Here is an 18,514-nt window from a genome sequence, read left to right on the forward strand (position 1 = left end):
TCAGGTCTTCTGGTCACAGATAGAACCACCTGCTCCCAAAATCTGTAGATCAGGTTCTACTTATTTTTTTCCCTCTCTATCACAGAACAATCCTACTTTTGCCACTAGTTGGTCTGGGGCTTCCAGGCATTGTTTGGTCCTATATGGCTTCATTATTTTTCTACTTTTCTAGATTATCAGAATCTCTTTTTTTTGATTCTCAGATAACCCCTCCTTTTATACAAATTCCTCTTAAAACATGAATGTGATTCTCTCACCAATGCCAATGATTGATTCCAGGAGGAATTAGGGCCCTATTCACATGTACTTCTGATTGGTTAATTTAGTAAAAAAATTATTCTTACCTAAGGTAATTACTTTTAAGTGGGTAGGATCAGTGGTGTCACAACCTTACACTCATCTATATAGACTATAACTATCTCACAATAATATGAGAATGTAATAGATATCTAAGCATCTTTAAAAAGGTATGAGGCATTGATGAAGAGATTGTATGTGAAGCTCTATGTGTGGAGCTCAGCAGTTTGAAATATCAGTAAACACTGGGTGAGAAAAATAGTGAGTGAAATTTAGGAGGACTGGAGATGAACTTTGAGAGAAAAAAGATGAATGAGTAAAAGATGAGGGAAAAAAGTCTAGTGAAAAATACCAGTGGCATAATCAATCAATCAAAAATTATTAATTTCCTTCTATTTGCTATATACTGTCCTAAGGCTACAAATACAATAATTGAAATAATCCTTACTCTCAAGAAGTGTATATTATATTGCAACAGACAACACTCACACCAGTATATACAGAATAAATATAGAAATTATTATGTGGGAGGGTAGAATAATAGCAATTTGGGGGTCAGGCAAAGTTTCCTATAGATGCTGTTGCTTAAATTTTGCCTTGAAAGAAAAGAGGGGGGTGGCTAGGTGGCACAGTGGATACAGCACTGGCCCTGGAGTCAGGAGTAGCTGAGTTCAAATCCAGCCTCAGACACTTAAAAATCACCTAGCTGTGTGGCCCTGGGCAAGCCACTTAACCCCATTGCCTTGTAAAAAAAAACTGAAAAAAAAGAAAGAAAAGAGGGACACAATAGAGACAGAAAAAAATGACAAAAAAGAAACTAAGAGATCAATAGGCATTTGATCTGTGTGACCCAAGCCCTGAGTGACCTAGAACTGATGCTCTTCATTGCTAAGGCTTTCATGACAAAATGTTTGGTTCATTGACATTACCTGAATAATTCTGGAAGACCTGTAGTGAGGGGATTTATCAGGGGGAAATGGGGTTTGTGGACAGTCATTGCATATGATGAATCCAAATGGATTCCAGGAACCTGAATGTAGTGGTGGGACTCCATGTGCACATATACATACATACATACATGCATGCAAACCCAAAACATATACAAACACAAATATAACTCATATATAAAGGTAAAATAGTTATTAAATGAATTTATGTATGACTATAAGGCAGTTTTATAATTTCAAGTGTTTATAGTTATGATTATTATCTTATTGCAAATAGAAGTTGTATTAAAATTTATAATCTCAGCACCAATTAAAACTTCAGTCCTCAAAACCTACTTAATCTTTAAACATTCATTTAAATCTTTAAATACATGCATATATATATATATATATATATACCTGCATATATATTTGTGTGTGTGTGTGTGTGTGTGTGTGTGTGTGTGTGTGTGTGTGTGTAGATAGATGATAGTAAATTTCTTTGTTAGGGGATTTCAGCATCCAAAGAAATATCAGTGCCTCAGGAATAGGGCAAGGAAAGTACCTTAGAAACCAATTGCCTCATTTTACAAATAAAAACAGTTTGAAAGATGAAAAGAGATTTATTGTGATTGAACTGATTACTAATATCTGACTCAAAATGATGATATTTGGGGTCTTGGTAATAGTAGAAACTACAGAGATTGCCATTTCCTTTTCCAGCTCATTTTACAGATAGGGAAGCTGAGATAAACAAGGTTAAGTGATTTACCCAGAGTTAAAAACTAGTAAATGCCTAAGGTTTTTTAGTTTGAACTCAGTATTTGAACTGAAGACTTTAAGTGACAAGTTCAGTACCCTTCTAAGGCAATCTGTTAGAAAGAGTATCCTTACACCAATCCATAATTTGTTTTTCTGAAACCTTCATTGATCCTAATTCTTCTCCCTGTGACCAAAAAGAACAAACCTAATCACTTCAAATTACAAACTTTCATGTACTTGAAGATAGCTTTCATGTCCCCCTAGTCTTCTCTTCTCTAATCTAAATATACCTAGCATTTTCACATAGTCCATATGTAGTAGGGATAGGATTCCTCATCAGTCCTATCCTGATTATCCTTCTTTGGAGGAACTATAGCCTAGTACCCTTTCCAAATGTGGTGCCCAAGGTGGAATGCAATGCTCTAAGGTCTGACCAGAACAGATGAGACTCACCACCTTTATTCTGATCAATGGGTATATTGGTGGGCAGTATATTTCTCTTGATGGTCATATAAGTAGAATGTCCCAATGTTTGGGATTAAAGGGGACCTTAGAAATCATTTAGTTATGTATCTATATTTCCAGATAAAATAAATTGAGCCACAGAGAGAAATATCTTGTCAAAGATCATAGGAATGCCAATTGCCAGACTTAGGGTATGAACCTAGGATCCTGGACTCCAGATCTAGGGATCCTTCCAATGTCTTATATTGTTTTTATGTGTCACAACTAAGTGTCATCTTATCTTTCCAGATTTTGAGTGCATTACATCTCTCAAACTCCGAGTTTCAATCATAATGGTCTAATTTATGTTATTATTTAACTGTTTTCAATCATGTCTTACTATTTATGACCCTGCATTGGGTTTTTTTTTTTTTTGGAAAAGAGACAAGAATGGTTTGCCATTTCCTTCTCCAGCTTATTTTACAGATGAGGAGAATGAGGCAAATGGTGCTAAGTGAATTTGCCCAGGGTCTGAAACCATCTTTGAACTCAGGAAGACGAGTCTTTCTGATTCCAAGACCAGTACTCTATTCAGTGAGCCACCTAGCTGTTCTCTGGTCTAATTGCTGTTTCTCATATATAACACTTCATCTCCTCTCTCTGTGCTTGTCACATCTCTAAAACTTGGAATGTTCTTTTGTTTCACCTAAAAATCTTGGAGTTCCTGCTTTACTCCAGTACCTCCTTCTATTCAAGCCTTTTCTGGTCCTCCCCAGCATGAGATTCCTCATGCAAAGTTACCTAGTATCAACTTTGTGTATAGTCACATATCTGTATTGTTTACAGTGACATATGGACATTTTATCCTCCCCCATGGAAATGTAATCTTTTTGAGGGCAGGATAGTCTTAATTTGTTTTTGTACTTCTAGAATCCAGCACATAGCAGCTCCTTAATAAATTTGATTTTCCTAGAAATAAGGATTTGAGAAATGTGACTTTAGATCTAATGGGTTTCCAGGGAAGAGAAAAGAGGAAAGAAAAATGGAGGAAAGATGGAATCAGCATCTTTGTTTATGCATTTATTTTTACCATTGTTTCCTTCATGGATTTCTGCTAACCCCTGACCCATTTCCAGGAGATTGGGTCCCTCTGTAAAGCCTGAAGTCTCAGTGCCTTATTTTTCTTGAGCTACGTAAATGTTCCAAATCACTGATAAGGACATTTAATCTGTTCCATGATCTGTGGGGCCTCAAGGGAAATGGAAGAGGAATTACCGAGATGAGTCATTCTGTGTCAGCAGGCGAACTGTAAAGGAGTTTTTATTACTCTTTTATTATTTATGTATTTGTCAAAAATCAATGAAAAGAACAACACAGCAGAGCCCCCTGATGGCTGTTCCCTTTTCCAAGTTGTGTCTGGGAGTGTGATAATATGTAAGTGTGCAAAATGCTATGGGAGAGGGAGAGTGTGAGAAAGAGAGACTGAGGGATTGTATATGGAAATGTGTCTGTGTGTGTGTGTGTGTGTGTGTGTGTGTGTGTGAGAGAGAGAGAGAGAGAGAGAGAATATATGTGTAACAGAGCAAGAAGGAAAATATGAAAGTATGTATGTGTGATAGAACACATGAGAGTTTGTGGATATATGAGAGAGAAGGTGAAAGATTGTAAGAGTGTTAAAGTGTGACAATGTAAGAGAGTGTTTGAGAAGAAACCATATAAATGAAACTATAAGATTAAGAGACTGGAGAGTTTAAATCAAAACTATGTGAAATTATATGTAGGGAAGTATGGGCTAAGAGCATAGAATATGTGAAAGTAAATTAAAGTGTACAACTTATTACTTGTGTAGCCTCAAGCAAGTCACTGACATTTTGGTCTTAGTTTCTTCATCTGTAAAATGAAGGGATTGGATGAATGTAGAGCAGTGAATAGATCATGGACTCAGAAATCAAATAGAAGCTTACTCAACGTGTGAACGCATTTAGTCACTTAAATTCTATCTGTCTCAGTTTTCTCAACTGTCAAATGAGGATGATAGCAGCACCTATTCTCAGGATTGTTGTGAGGATTAAATGAGATATTTGTTAAGTGCTTAGCATAGAGTTTGATATATAATGCAGTAGTTGTTCTCCTTCATTTTGAAGAGAATAAATGACATCATGGGGTGATGTCTTGACTTATGCATAAATTGGATTTAAGTGAGCCAAAATCACAGAAAGTCATCTGCCTCATTTGAAAGTCATTGAAAACTGGTAGCAAATAAACGTAAGGATGACTGGTAACGTAGTCTTCCATACTTGACCAAGCTCAAAGTGCCCCTCAATACCAGCCTCAGCCCCTGAACAAATTGTCCTCCTTAGGCCATTCTTCCAGAGGAAGTCTTCACATGTTTGGGGTGGACATCTGCCTAACTCAATGACAGGTTTGAGGTCTGTTTGATACCATCAACCTGGTATAGCCCATTTGCTGAGAATATTTTCAGGGGTGTGGTTACTGCACATAGTCACAGATGACTACAAAAGGACTAGTGCTTGACTTATGATGGGTACTTAATAAATATTTGTTTCCTTCCTTCCTTCCTTCCTCCCTCCCTCCCTCCCTCCCTTCCTTCTAATTTTGAATCTATTATCTACCACCTGTGATTGCTTCATTCTGGAAATTCCTTCCATTGAGGCAGATTGTTGGTCATCTATAACAGAGATCTGAGACTCAGAGGGGTCCTTACCTGAGCCAATAACTTTTCAAAGAGGAGATCTGAATCCTAGTGATGCTGACTTAAAAGTCCAAGAGTCTAGCCACTACCTGAAGCTGCTCATGTTTGAATAAGAAAATGCAAGCAAGGGAATGTGGGTAGAATATCCATTGAATTTACTATAGAGATATGCAGGATATTGCAGGGAAAATGACTTTAGGTACAAATTATGTACTAATGGAGTCCTAGAATTGTTTCTGAGACATATAAATATATGATAAGTGCAAGAGTAAGGGTACATAAATGATACCATTGTCCTACAAGCCCAGGTGGAGATCCTAACCTTGCCAGGAAACAACCATTCATCTGGATATTTCCCTGGCCACCATCTATTCCATAGACTCACTCTTCAAGCATTTATATTCTCATTAACTAAAGCAACTCCTTCCCTGAACATGAAACTTCCTACTCACTAAGCAATCTTACCCAAAGGGGCTTCTCAATTTCCAATCTCCTCTAAATTGAGGAGAGCTTTTGCTAGTGAACTTCTCTCAAGGCTATCCTGGCACTTATAAATAGAGTTGATTATCTGATCCCTGCCCTCATTTTTCAGATAAGAAAATCAGGCCACTGAGCAGTGAAGTGATATGTCTAAGGTAAAAGAAGTAATTTATAGGATTTGAACTCAGTTCTTTGGACACCAAGTCTGCTCTTCCCACTAAATTTATCACTTCTCTGAAACTCTTATGAGAGACTAAAATTGGGATCTGGAAGGACTCATAAAAACTCAAATCTGATGTCTTTCCTTTAAAGGTAACAGAAGAGAAAAATGTGACTTAAATACATCCATGGGCATGAGAATTGGGAAAAGGCTCCAAAGTCATGCCATGTCCTGGTGTTGGTTCCATGTGGGCCCAGAACAGGATGACCATTCCAATGATGAATCTACAGTGTGCTTCCAATTTTGGTCTTTGCGAGCTTCCCCAAGGTTAAGGAAGGGTAGGAGTGGAGAACTGGTTACATAAATGCCTTTTCTTATAGATCATTCCTGCAGTGACTTACAATGCCTATACTTCTTCAAAGGGAGAGAATTTTTTTGTTTGTTTTAAGATCACTAGGAGTCTGTCACTTTTGGAAATTCTGCTGTGTAGTCTGGTGTCATAGAAATATGCTTGGCCAGCTTGGAGGAGGATTATTTCCAAGATGGACCTAGGTTTTGCCATATGGTAGATGGGAAAACTGTTCTATCATCCTTCATTCTGAACTGAGACCCATCTGTAATTCCTCCACCTAAGCAGCTCTGTGTCTCTTTTAAGAGCTCAGTCCTCCTGATTTCATTTGTCATTAGTATCAACCTCAAGGTATGGGCACCAGAGGATTGGAGAGGTGGGAGTTTAGTTCAGGAAATGCTATGAAATGGTAAATGATTTGAATTTAGTGTACCTGGGTTTAAATCCCAGCTCTGCTTCATGTGACCTTAGGCAAATCAATTCTTCATCCCCCAAATAGGAAGGAATTGTCAAGGACAATATTATCTCTTTGATTCACTCAGCTATATCAAGGGTTTTTAGTTTTGTGTGTTTATAGCATAGATCCCTTTAGTAGTTTGGTGAAGCCCCTAGACTCCTTAGAAAATATATTTTCAAATGCATAAAATAAAGTTCATAGGATTCTAAAGGAAGTGAGTTGTATTGAAATAGGCATCAAAAATTATTTTAAAAGTTCACAGACCCTAGATTAAAACCTCTAAATCATATAAATAGTATCCCATGAATTTCAAGATACTCTCTGAGCATCATAAGATAAATGACAAAGAAGTTGGTATATTTGATTTGGGAGGCAAATATATTTAGGTTCAAATACTGCCTCTGATATTTATTAGTCATCACAGATAAGTCAATGAACCTCTCTAAGTCTCACTTTACACTTCTATAAATTGGGATCAATAATACCTATAGAATTTCCCTCACCAGTTGTTATGAGACTCAAGTATGATACTTTAGTCACCTAAGTGGTGCCACTAAAAGAGTGCTATACTTGAAGCTGGGAGATGAGTTCAAACCTTGCCTCTGACATAATAACTGTCTGTCTCAGTTTTCTCATCTGTAAAATGGGAATAATTATAGCACTCACCTCCCAAAGTAGATATGAAGATTAAATGAGATAATATGTGTAAAGCACTTTGCAATCATTAAAGCATTATATAAATGCTAGCTATTATTAATATATTTAAAACATTGATAATTTTTAAATGTTATGTAAATGTTCATTCAGTTGGCTTGGTCTAGATCTGCAATTTCATCAGTGTAAGAAAATACCAGCAAAGACAACTCCTTCTACCCATGAGATGGTGTGTGGTACTAGACATACCCTGAACTTGAAGTAGGAAGACACCAGTTTAAATCCTGCCTCATACCAGTCACTTAACAGCACTCAGCCTCATTTTTCTCAGTAATAAAATAAGGGGGTTGGATTCCATGGCCTCCGAAGTCCCTCCAAATGCAAAATCGATGCTCCTATATATACAGATCAGGTATTACATTTCAACTAATAGTCTTAAGAGAATTGTCTGGGGGCCAAATGAGATTAAGTGACCACCCAGGGTCACAGTCAATGTGTTCTAGAGATGAAACTCTAACCCAGGTATTCCTGACTCTGAGACTAGCTCTCTTTCCATTCTAGCTGTTATTGGTGCTTATTATAACGTTTCCTACCGCAAAAGGCTGTTGTGATGGGGAAAGTGCTTTCTGAACTCTAAAGCAACCTAGAAATGTGAGGTTATGATAATTACCCCCAAACCTTGATTTGAATGAGTACTTACAATGTGTAGGGAACAGAAGGAGGCAAGGAAGACATAAAGAGGAATAAACTACTCCCAGAGAGCTAGTACTCATGCATGAAGACATGACCAATAGTGCAGGGTCATTGATAGCTTTTCTAGCGCTTTTTTCAATAAGAGCTAATGAAGCCTCCACCAAGAGTTTACCTATACTATGACAGAGTAATTAAGAGGGAAGTGTGTTGGGTTTGGATCCTGTCTTTGACACTTCTTAGTTGTATAACCTCAGAGAAATTACTTAACTTGAGCCTCAGTTTTCTTGATTGTGGAATGGAGAATATGTTTGCCTTATCTTTGTCACAGGAATGCTGTGAACAGAGTTTATTGTAACACCATAGAACTATGACTGTTCCTACCTCCCACCTCCCCCAGAGCATCCCCATCTGCTATATGCTTTTTGAGAGCACCATCTCTTTTGCCACCTTCCCCCTCATCAGAGGCCAAGGGCAGATAAGGATGGTCATATCTTTATCTTAGAACTTCAAACAGACCTGACAGGTCCAATGAAACTGTGACAGAAAAGACCAAATAAATACTAGCAGATCTCTTCTCTGTAGATTTTCACTTACCAAAAATACATTAATAAAGTTAATTAGCATTGAACTGGAAAAAATCTGAACAATAACCCACTGGCATTAGGATCAAAAGCAATGAAGCAATAACAATACAAACACAATTACTGATTCTCTCTAGGGGCTGGTGCTGATCTGTGGGTGGGGGAGGGAGAAGAGGACAGAAAGCTCACATTCCTTGCACCTAACCTTGCTGATAGTTCCCCCAGACTTAAAAAATTCAACAAAGGAACACTGGATTCAGAAAGGGCAAGCTAGACCCTGATTCCTGTTTCTATTACTTAACTCTCTCTGTGACCTTGGGCAAATCACTTCCCTTCAGTTTCCTTCTCTATAAAATGAGGGGATTGGCTAGATGATCACTTGCTCCCTTATGGTTTTGAATCTATTGCCTTTGATCTTCTGGGATATACATTCAGTACAAGCAGAATGGGAGACTTAGAGCTGGAAGAAGTCTTAGAGTAGTTTTTAACATATTTTTGAATGGACCCCTTGGGCTCTCAGACTGGCAAAATCTATGAACTTCTTTTTAGAATCATGCTTTCAATTGCTTAAAATAAAATACATCAGACTACAATGGGAACCAATTATCTATCTCTATAATCTATCTATCTATCTATCTATCTATCTATCTATCTATCTATCTATCTATAGCTGTCTATTAAGTTTATGGTTTCTGGATTAAGTACCTCTGAAAATAGATTCATAAAGTTGGAAGTACCTTTTGAAGCTATTTAGACTGACCCTGACATTTTATAGATAAGGAAACTGAAGTTTGAAGATCTTAAGTGATTTATCCAAGATTACATAAAATGTGTCAGAGACAGGATTTGAATTTAGGTCCTCTGAGTTTCTGTATTCCATTGCATTATTATAGGTATAATTTTTAAATGAGAAAACAGGTTCAGAGAAATTACACAGAGTGTAAGTGACTACTGGGATTCTGAACTACAAGACTAGCAAGCATTGGATTTGAGATTTGAACTTACTTCCTGAGTTCAAAACTAGTGTTTCTTAAAGCACAACATAACATTTCTTCACTATATCATGTTAACTTTTCTGCTATAAGCCACAGGGGTTGACTAGACTAGTACAAAAGTTCATTCTTGCCTGTGAGTATAAAATATATAATTTTCTCCTCTTTCTAACCAACCCAATCTGGACAAAAGACTCCTCTCTGTCTTGGCCTCATTTTTTGGACTGAGTCTCTAGGTCCTTTTTTCTGCCTGCCAGTCTCTTTCTCTGTGTCTTTGTATCTGTCTGTCTGTCTCTCTCTCTCTCTCTTTTTCTGTCTCTTTCTTCCAATACGTTTTAAGCACTGGAAGCAAGAATATAAAAAAAACATCACATTAAAAAGAAACGTCCCCAGTTACATGGCCTAGGCACCTCTGCTTTCTTTTAATCAGGCTCCCTCAGCCTTGCCAGGGCCCAGAGGCCCAGAGAAGGAAGACTGAAAATAAAAGCATGTCCATCCATTATTGATAACATTTGCAAATACTTATTCTTCATTTATTCTAGGGTCATCTCCCATTTTGAAATGAGGAGAGCCTTAGCAGTGGAATAGAAAATCTCTTGCTGAACCGCTAAGAAATAAACTTGTCTACCCACGAACAAAGAATGCACTCAGGGAAGACATGGAAAACAAAAGAGAGGAACATATAGAGAAGAGACAACAATAAACACAATTTATATCAGACTGGATCTAGGGAAAGGAGGAGCTTTATAATAGAACAACAAAACCATCAAAATGTTAAAAAAAAAAAAAGAGGAAACTTCCCCATGTCTGACTCTTGCTTTGAAGATTCAGGTCAGATACTGAGACCAGAAACAGTTCTAGGCACTGGAAAATCAACTCAGGGGACTTAATAGATCGTAGAAAGGCAAGAACTTGATAGGACATAAGTTCTGGGTTCAGGCTTCATATGGAACATCAGATTTGAAAGAGACAGACCCACAGTCCATCTTGCAAAGTGTACTGGTTTGTTCTCAAGAAGGTTTGCACAAACACTGAAAGTAATTTTTTTTTCCAGGGATTGAGATGGATTGGCATTGATGGATTTTATCTCTCTTACCTGTGCTTCCTTGAAACCAATAGGAGGGCTGACCTTATAGATAAAAAAGTCCCATCATGGGCTGTGGTTGAGATTTGTTTGTAGGAAGATCATAGGACCCTCACTTATTAGTTAGAAGAGATTTTTAGGGAGCAACTAATCCAATTCTCCTATTTTTACAGATAAGAAACTGAGACCTAATAAAGATTAAATGACTTGTCCAGGGCCATACAGGTAGTGGAAGAAGCGTGATTTAAACTCACTGGGGTTTCTGACTCTGAAGTCAGTGTAGTTTGCACTGTTCCATGGCATGAGATGTAGGTATTTATATATGTTCATGTGTCATGCAGGTGAAGAGTGAGAACAAAGTACAAAGGACTAGGTATCCTCTAAAACTCCTTCTAGTCCTAAAATTCTGTGGTCCTAGAGATTGTTTCATTCATATATTTGCCTTTTCAATATCTTAGGGCAGCTAGATGATACAGTAGAGAAAGCACTGATCCCGGAATCAGGAGGATCTGAGTTCAAATGCAGTCTCAGATATGAAGTAGTTGTGTGACCTTGGACAAGTCACCTAATCCTGATTGCCTTGTATCCAGGACCATCGCCAGTCATCCTGATCCTTATCTAGTCACTGGACCCTGATGACTCCAGAAGAGAAAATGAGGCTGGTGACTTAGCACAGCACTCCCTCACTCAAATTCAGTTCCCTGGCTTATCATGACATCATCTCTCTGATGTCATGGTCTTCTTCAAAAAGGAAGGATAAACATCACCTATCATGGTCCTTAAAACACAGTGGATAATAAATAAATGCTTCTTGATTGATTGATCTTATTGTGAACCTAGGAGTAACAATCTCTATATTCTGGAAAGATACTTCATCCTCTCAAATCTTTTATAATATCTCTATCTTGGACTTCCAGAGTGTCTGAGTTTCCATATTAAGAACCATTCATCTGAAGTAAGGTTCATATCTGTAAAATTCTCTTGCTCAAAAGTAATTAAATGGGGGCAGGTAGATAGTGTGGTGGATAGAACACTGACCTTGGAGTTAGGAGGGCCTGAGTTCAAATCTAACCTTTAGACACTTGACATTTATTATTGGTGTGACCCTAGGTCAGTCACTTAACCACAAAAGCTTCAAAAAACTGTGTTCTTGGAAAATGGTCCAAGAGAAGTATCATGGCTAGTAGAAGTATAATCTGGGGATAAGTAGATAAGCAAAGGACCACCTGAGTTGGTGTCTGAAGTTGGTAGTTCTCATCTTTTCTTTACCTCTAGAACTTGGGTAACTCATCTCATTCCTACATTTCAAAGAGAAGGAAAATGAAATTCCAAAAAATGATCTGTATATTTCTGTTTAGTTTTAAAGTTTCATCCACTATGAACAATATGATGCATTAGAATGAATATTAACTTTGGAACTGGATCTAGTTGGAGCCCCTTTGCTGCCACTGAGTACTTATAAAATCTTGGACAAGTCACATCTGGGTTTTAGTTTCTCCATCTATTAAATGATAGAAGTTGACTAGATGCCTCCTAAAATTTTTAAATTCTCTGGTTCCATATTTATGCTTCTATGACTTTAGGATAAATTAGTTTATTGACCTAGGAGTCTAGGTGACAGATGGATCTTTTCAGTGTTCAGTTCCTCTTAAATTAGCATTATACCTACATTATATCCTTATCGGATCACTGTTTACTCATTTCTTTCTATGCCCCTTGTCCCTTAGGCCCTGGGTGTTAGACTCCACTCTTCTCTCTCTTTATTTTGGACTTCTGTAAAAGGATCTCTGCCCTGTGATAATAAAATTGTGAGAAAAATCCATTTTTAAGGACATGTTGGCACTTTGAAGACCATATTATTTTATGTGTTTTCAAAATGCTTTGTCCTGGCTCCAGATTTATAGAATGGAATTTATTTCTTCAATAAAATATTTAAAACAAAAATAAGAGAGGAAACCAGAGGTTTTCAGTCTTCATTTCTCCAGGACCAGCCCATACATATACACTCCTCCAAACACCAGGAAGGTTGCTGGATACTTTAAATGCCTAGGAATTAGCCTAGGACCAATACCTTTATACTACTTTTGTACCTTCTCTAGACCTGAGTCTAGTGTTACTACTACCCTCTATAAAGTGTGTACAATTTTACTCCTTGGCTGATCCTGAGATGATGGTCTTAATACCTATCAAGGGTTGGTTACTTGGTACTTTATTATAAGTCCTTGTATTAAAAACATTAGCAAAAAGAAACCATGTGGGCAGTGGATGAAACTCTGGATTTAGAATCCAGGTTTCAATCTTTGCTTCAGCAATGACACATTAAGCAAGTCATTGTATCCTCTGTCTCAATTTTTACATAAGAAGAATATGGCCTACAGAGGTGATCCCAAAGAGCATTTCTAGGTATGAAGTTGGGAAACAACTCTTATTTAGAGATAAACAAAAAGGTGGAGTGAAGAATACTCTCTCTGAAATTAGGCAACTCAGATTCAGTATTGGCTTTCCTTACTATGTGCCTTGGATGGGCCTAGGTCTCATTTTCTCCATTTGTAAAATGATAGAATTGAACTGACCCCTAAGTTGTGAAAAGTTATCTATTTGTAGAATTGCTAGGAATGATAAAATGATTGTTTTTCTCTCCCTTTCCAAAGATCTAATGCATTTTTTAGATTTTACTAATCTTTTTTCACTATATCCATTGTAAAACATTCAACAAACATTAAAGGTCTATTTTCTAAAATCACATCAATGAATAAATAAAAAAGCACTCTGTGCTTACTATGGGTTGGGAACTGTTTGCTTCCTTTTTTTCTTATTTCACAGGACTGGGAGTTTCAAGTGCTGGTATCTACACAGAACACGTTCTTCATGACTTGTCCAGTAAAACCAAGCAAATTTTTTATCCTCCACAGAGACCCTTCTTTGATTGCTATGGAGAGCTGTCACCAGGATTTAATTTCAGGAAAATAATAAAAGCTCTCATTTAATCACACATATGAATTAAGTACCTACTATATGTAAGTTATAGTGCTAGCTGTTAGAGGTACAAAGATTAAAAAAAATGGCACTGCCCTAAAAATAAGATTACATTGTTTTGAAGGAATACAACATGTAGGCAAGTAATAATGGTAAAAGGAAAACTGAGAAGCAGAAAGAGCTCTAATAATTGAGATGATCCAGGAAAGCCTTTTAGGAGTGGCTTCTTAGTTGAACCTTGAAAGAACATAAGCACTTTGAAAGACTGATATGAGGAGGGTGTTCTGGTATTGCTTCTTCTGACTTCCTTGTGAGCACTAGCCCTATGTGAGTTCTCCATAAAATAGTTTTTTTTTGTCAAGAACACTTTGCATGATTGCAAAACCTACCCCAGTTTCATGGCACTCCCCTTCACTGTGGTCACTCCAGGAAAAATTCATATCCAACTCTGACTTCAGTAAGCTGACCTTCATTTGCCAGCTCTGTTTGACTCAGGACTGCTATTTGGATATGGTATCTACTGAGTTCTCTTGCAATACAAGCTGTTTATCTTTTAAGTCTATTGCATCTTGTGTTGTCTATGAGTGTGCACACATTCCATGCTCAGATGGTCAATGGAATCTTCTTTGAAGAAGATTTTTAAAGTTTTTTGGTGTCTCAATCACACTGTGGGATCCCTGCCTGCCATGGTAATCAGGCCAGGGTTGAGTAAGGAAACAATTTTTAGGGCACCTCTCCTAGTCCCTTCCTCACATCAGGAGATGAGCAGTGCAATACTCAAAAGGGCTGTTCTGTCACTCAGGGGGCTGATGAATCCCACTGCTACTTCAGTGGGGAAATAACCCTATGGCCTGGGCCACCTCTATGTATCATTGTTGCTACAGCTCTCAGGGTATCTACATCTGTTGCTTTGCCACTTGCCTGTCACCATAAGACTTTGAGGAATGGTAAAGTAATATGAATCTTGTCTTTTGATATATGCATAAATTGGATAAAAGTGAGGCAGAGTTGCACAAAGCCATTAACCTCATTCTCTCTTTCAAAGTCATCATAGTCCAGTGGCAAGACAGAGTCAAGACAACTGGTCTAGACAACTGCATAACCTTGGTGACTTCCATGTCAAAGCAAGCTCTAAGTTCTCCACAGCACCTGCTTCAGTTGCCATCATGGCCATTGGAACAAAGTGTTCTCATATGCCCATTTCAGAAGTGAAAGACTTTGCATATTTGGGGTAAATACTGCTGACAACACACTGATGAATATGAGACTCCCTCCATTACCCTCAAAATGGTTTACCAGAGAGTTTTGCTGCTGTGTATGCTACAACTTCTTGGAGTCACAGGTGAGAGTTAAGTGGCTCAGGTGGACATCAAAGGTGGAAAACAGCCCTGAAAAGGGTTCAGTATTGAGGTACTAGTCTTCCTTGAGCACACTCTATACCCCACTTTTGGGAGAACAGTTTCAGTTGTCAGATTGCAAAGGATTGAGGAATGAGTGAGGAGAAAAGCAGAGGCAGTGAGTACAGAAAATTTTTTCAAGGAGTTTGTATGAGAAAGTGAGGAGACATGTAAAACAATAGCTTGAAGGGATGGTAGTGTAAGATTTTGTTTGCTTTTTGGTCGCTGTTTTTTAGAATGGGAAAGCCTTGGACGTGTTTGAAGACAGAAGAATGGAAGAGATTGAAAAATTGGAGGGATGAAATGATTGAGGCAGCAATTGGCTGAAGAAAACCAAGCAGCATGGGATCATGGTCCTATGTAGAATTGCTGGTCTTGACAAGGAGAAAAAAATTTAATTATCAGAGATTTGTGGGAGGTAAAGGAGAGTATGGGGATAATTAAAGGCTTTTCAAAATGAAAAAAAGGAGAGGAAAAGGAAATCAAAACCTTAGGAATTAAAGAACTGGTAACTAAACATTTTGTTTTATAAAAATTAGGAAAACATTTGTCCTCCAGTTCCATCATTCCTTTGCTGTGCAGCACAATCATTCAAATACATTTATAGTGGCTCAGCAATTGCATTTATCAGTTCTTTAGTACCTTAGGATATAGTTCTTCTGGGCAAGCAAATTGAATTTACTGGGAGGAGGAAAAAACTAGGTCTTATTTTTATATCCCTTTACTAATCTTGGATATAAGCTCCCTATTAACCATTCTTTTCCAATTGTTTTCAGTGCAAAGGTCATTCTCCTTGGCAGAGAAAAGAGAAACAAAATAATACTATAGCAGAAAATTTGTTTTTTTCTCTCTTCAATATGCATTATCTTATTCAACTTCAAATGTTGGTCCTATCCCATGTTTTATATTCCTATTTTACCCAACATAAGCTAAAAAAATTTTTAAAAATCCAACCATTTTATTTCCCATAGCTTTCTAAGACAGCCTCAGTTCACTCTAATGCTCTTGTAACAATTTTTATTGAACCATGTAGCACTCTAGTATTTATCTTTTGTTACTTGTTCTTACTCCCAACTTCAGTAAGTGTGAATTCACCTTAATCTCTTTTGACAGTTTCTCAAAATTGTCATAGTTCTAACTTTCCTCTTTATAAAAAACCCTAGAAGTTATAGGGTTTTGAGTCAATCTAGTCAATCAATCCCACTCCATTTAGACCATAAAACTTTATGGGATGAGAATATATCTTAATCCAATCAGTCCAAAGTATGAAATAATTGTTAACAGTTTTTCTCTTGAATAAATCATAGACATTTCAAGTAGGTGAGATATAAAATCTGTTTCTCTTAGTTGATGAACTTAGTCACACCTGAAGGGCTTCCATAAAACAAACAGACTGATTTGAAATCAAGTATTCAGATGCCTAACAGCTTAGTGGTAGAAACTTCTATCCCAGCCCTTTAGAAGTAATCAGTTTTAGAGTAGGAGATGATTTTACAATCTTTCCCACTCCACCCCAACCTAGACTATAGGAGAATCATAGGAACTTCATAAGACTAGAGGATTAGGAATTTTTTATAAGTATCCTTATTATGGTCCTAGAACAGCAGCAGGTAAAAGTAGTGTTTACATTGGGAGCCAAGAATGAAATAGGAGAGACACTGAGGATTGGTAGCTTAAAGGTTCTATAGGAGAATCAGTATAAAAGCTAGTACATGTCTAAAGAGAAGTTTGTAAGTACCCTACAAAGGGGAGATAGGAACTGAAGGTATATCCTTTGCTATATATTCTAAACTTGAGACGATTTTCCTCTGAATTTTGTATTTGTGGGAGAGTATGTAACAGATCTTTGACAGATGTTTTGTGCCTATTGTTGTTTGGACCTTTCTTGGAACTGTCTTCTTTTTGTTTTAAATTCTTTTTAACTAGATTTGTAAGAAGTGTGAAAATTTACTGTGCTGTTTCACAAATGAGATACTTCATCTGTCCTCTCTGGATATTTTTCTGGTTATCCCCAGCACCTGAAAGGTTCTCCCTCCTCTGCTCTGACTACTGACCTCTCTGAGTTCCTGTAAGTCCCATCTAAAATTCCACATTCTGCAGGAAGTCTTTACTAAATCCTCCTTCTTTCCTATTTATCCTGCATATATCTTGCTTTATACACACACACACACACCCATATACATACATTCACACACACACGTATACACTCACACCCACATGCATATATAACTAACTATCTATCTATCTATCTATCTATCTATCTATCTATCTATCTATCTATCTATCTGTTTCCATATTGTCTTCCTTATTAGAGTATAGATTCCTTGAGGACAGGTAATCTCTTTTGCCTCTTTTTGTATCCTCAGTGTTTGGCACAATACATGGACCAAGTAGGCACTTAATAAAGGTTTATAGATTGAAATCTGTCATTACCAAGAAAAGCAGTGTTCTGGTGTGTGTGTGTGTGTGTGTGTGTGTACGCATGTGTCTATGTCCCTGTACATATGTGCATGCATGTGCATGCATGTGCATGCATGTGTTTCCCCAGATAGATACTGGTCTATGCTCTAAGTTCTTACTGAATCTTGAAGGGATGGAATGGGAGGAGATAGGGAACATTCTCTGCCATTGGTGATTATACTTAACAATAATCCCCTTGAAATCAAATGTTCTGTCTACTTTCCACAGTTCTTTCAGCCTCTTAGATGCCCTTTGGCTCTGCCTCTGGCTGCCCACTTTAAAAAAATGACTTTCTCATGACTACTTGTGATTAAATTTTCTTTAGAACTGCTGAAAATGGCACTTTAAAATTAAAAGAGTTTTAAAAAGTGAGCTTTCTGTGCAGCAGACCTAAAGAAAAAGAGGGTGGGAAAGGAGGCAAGGTTGGCTTTATATGGCTACCATCTTTGGACGGGAGACTTGAGATAAAGCAGACAGAAAAGATGAGAAAAAGGAAAACATTGTTAAATCTGGGAGGTTACTTCAAGAAGAAGTAAATGATGACAGCTTGACTGAGATGGAATAATTAGGGCTGGGAGGTGGAAAATTCAGACAGAAGTCAGAACATTGTCTCTCATATCTAGTATTCATACTTCTTTCTATTTGAAGAACAAATCATGACATTGCTTTCTTTAGTTTACCTTAATACATGACTTTTTGAGTGACTACTTTGAGTTTAGCATTATAGGGAATATTGAGTCCACACTAAGGCTAACTTTTATCTAAATGTTGCCATATTACTCTTTTCAGACTGAAATCTTTCTCTTTTTATTAATAAAATTAGAATTTCTTTAAATTGATTTAAGGTCTTATGCAGTATGTTAGCTCCTCCCTCCAGCAGATCATAGATCCAGAGGAGGAAGGAACCTCAGAGACTATTTAGTCCAATGTTTTCATTATATAGATGAAGGCACAAAGCACAAAGATGGGTAACTTGTCCAAGGTCACATAATATCAGACTTATAGCCCAGGTTTTCTGATCTCAGAGCCAATGTTGTTTCAACTGTACTCTGTTATTATTTTCCTCCATGTTAAACTCTTGCCTTACTG

This window comes from Macrotis lagotis, chromosome 1 (assembly GCF_037893015.1).
Source record: "Macrotis lagotis isolate mMagLag1 chromosome 1, bilby.v1.9.chrom.fasta, whole genome shotgun sequence".
In the NCBI taxonomy this organism is placed as follows: Eukaryota; Metazoa; Chordata; class Mammalia; order Peramelemorphia; family Peramelidae; genus Macrotis; species Macrotis lagotis.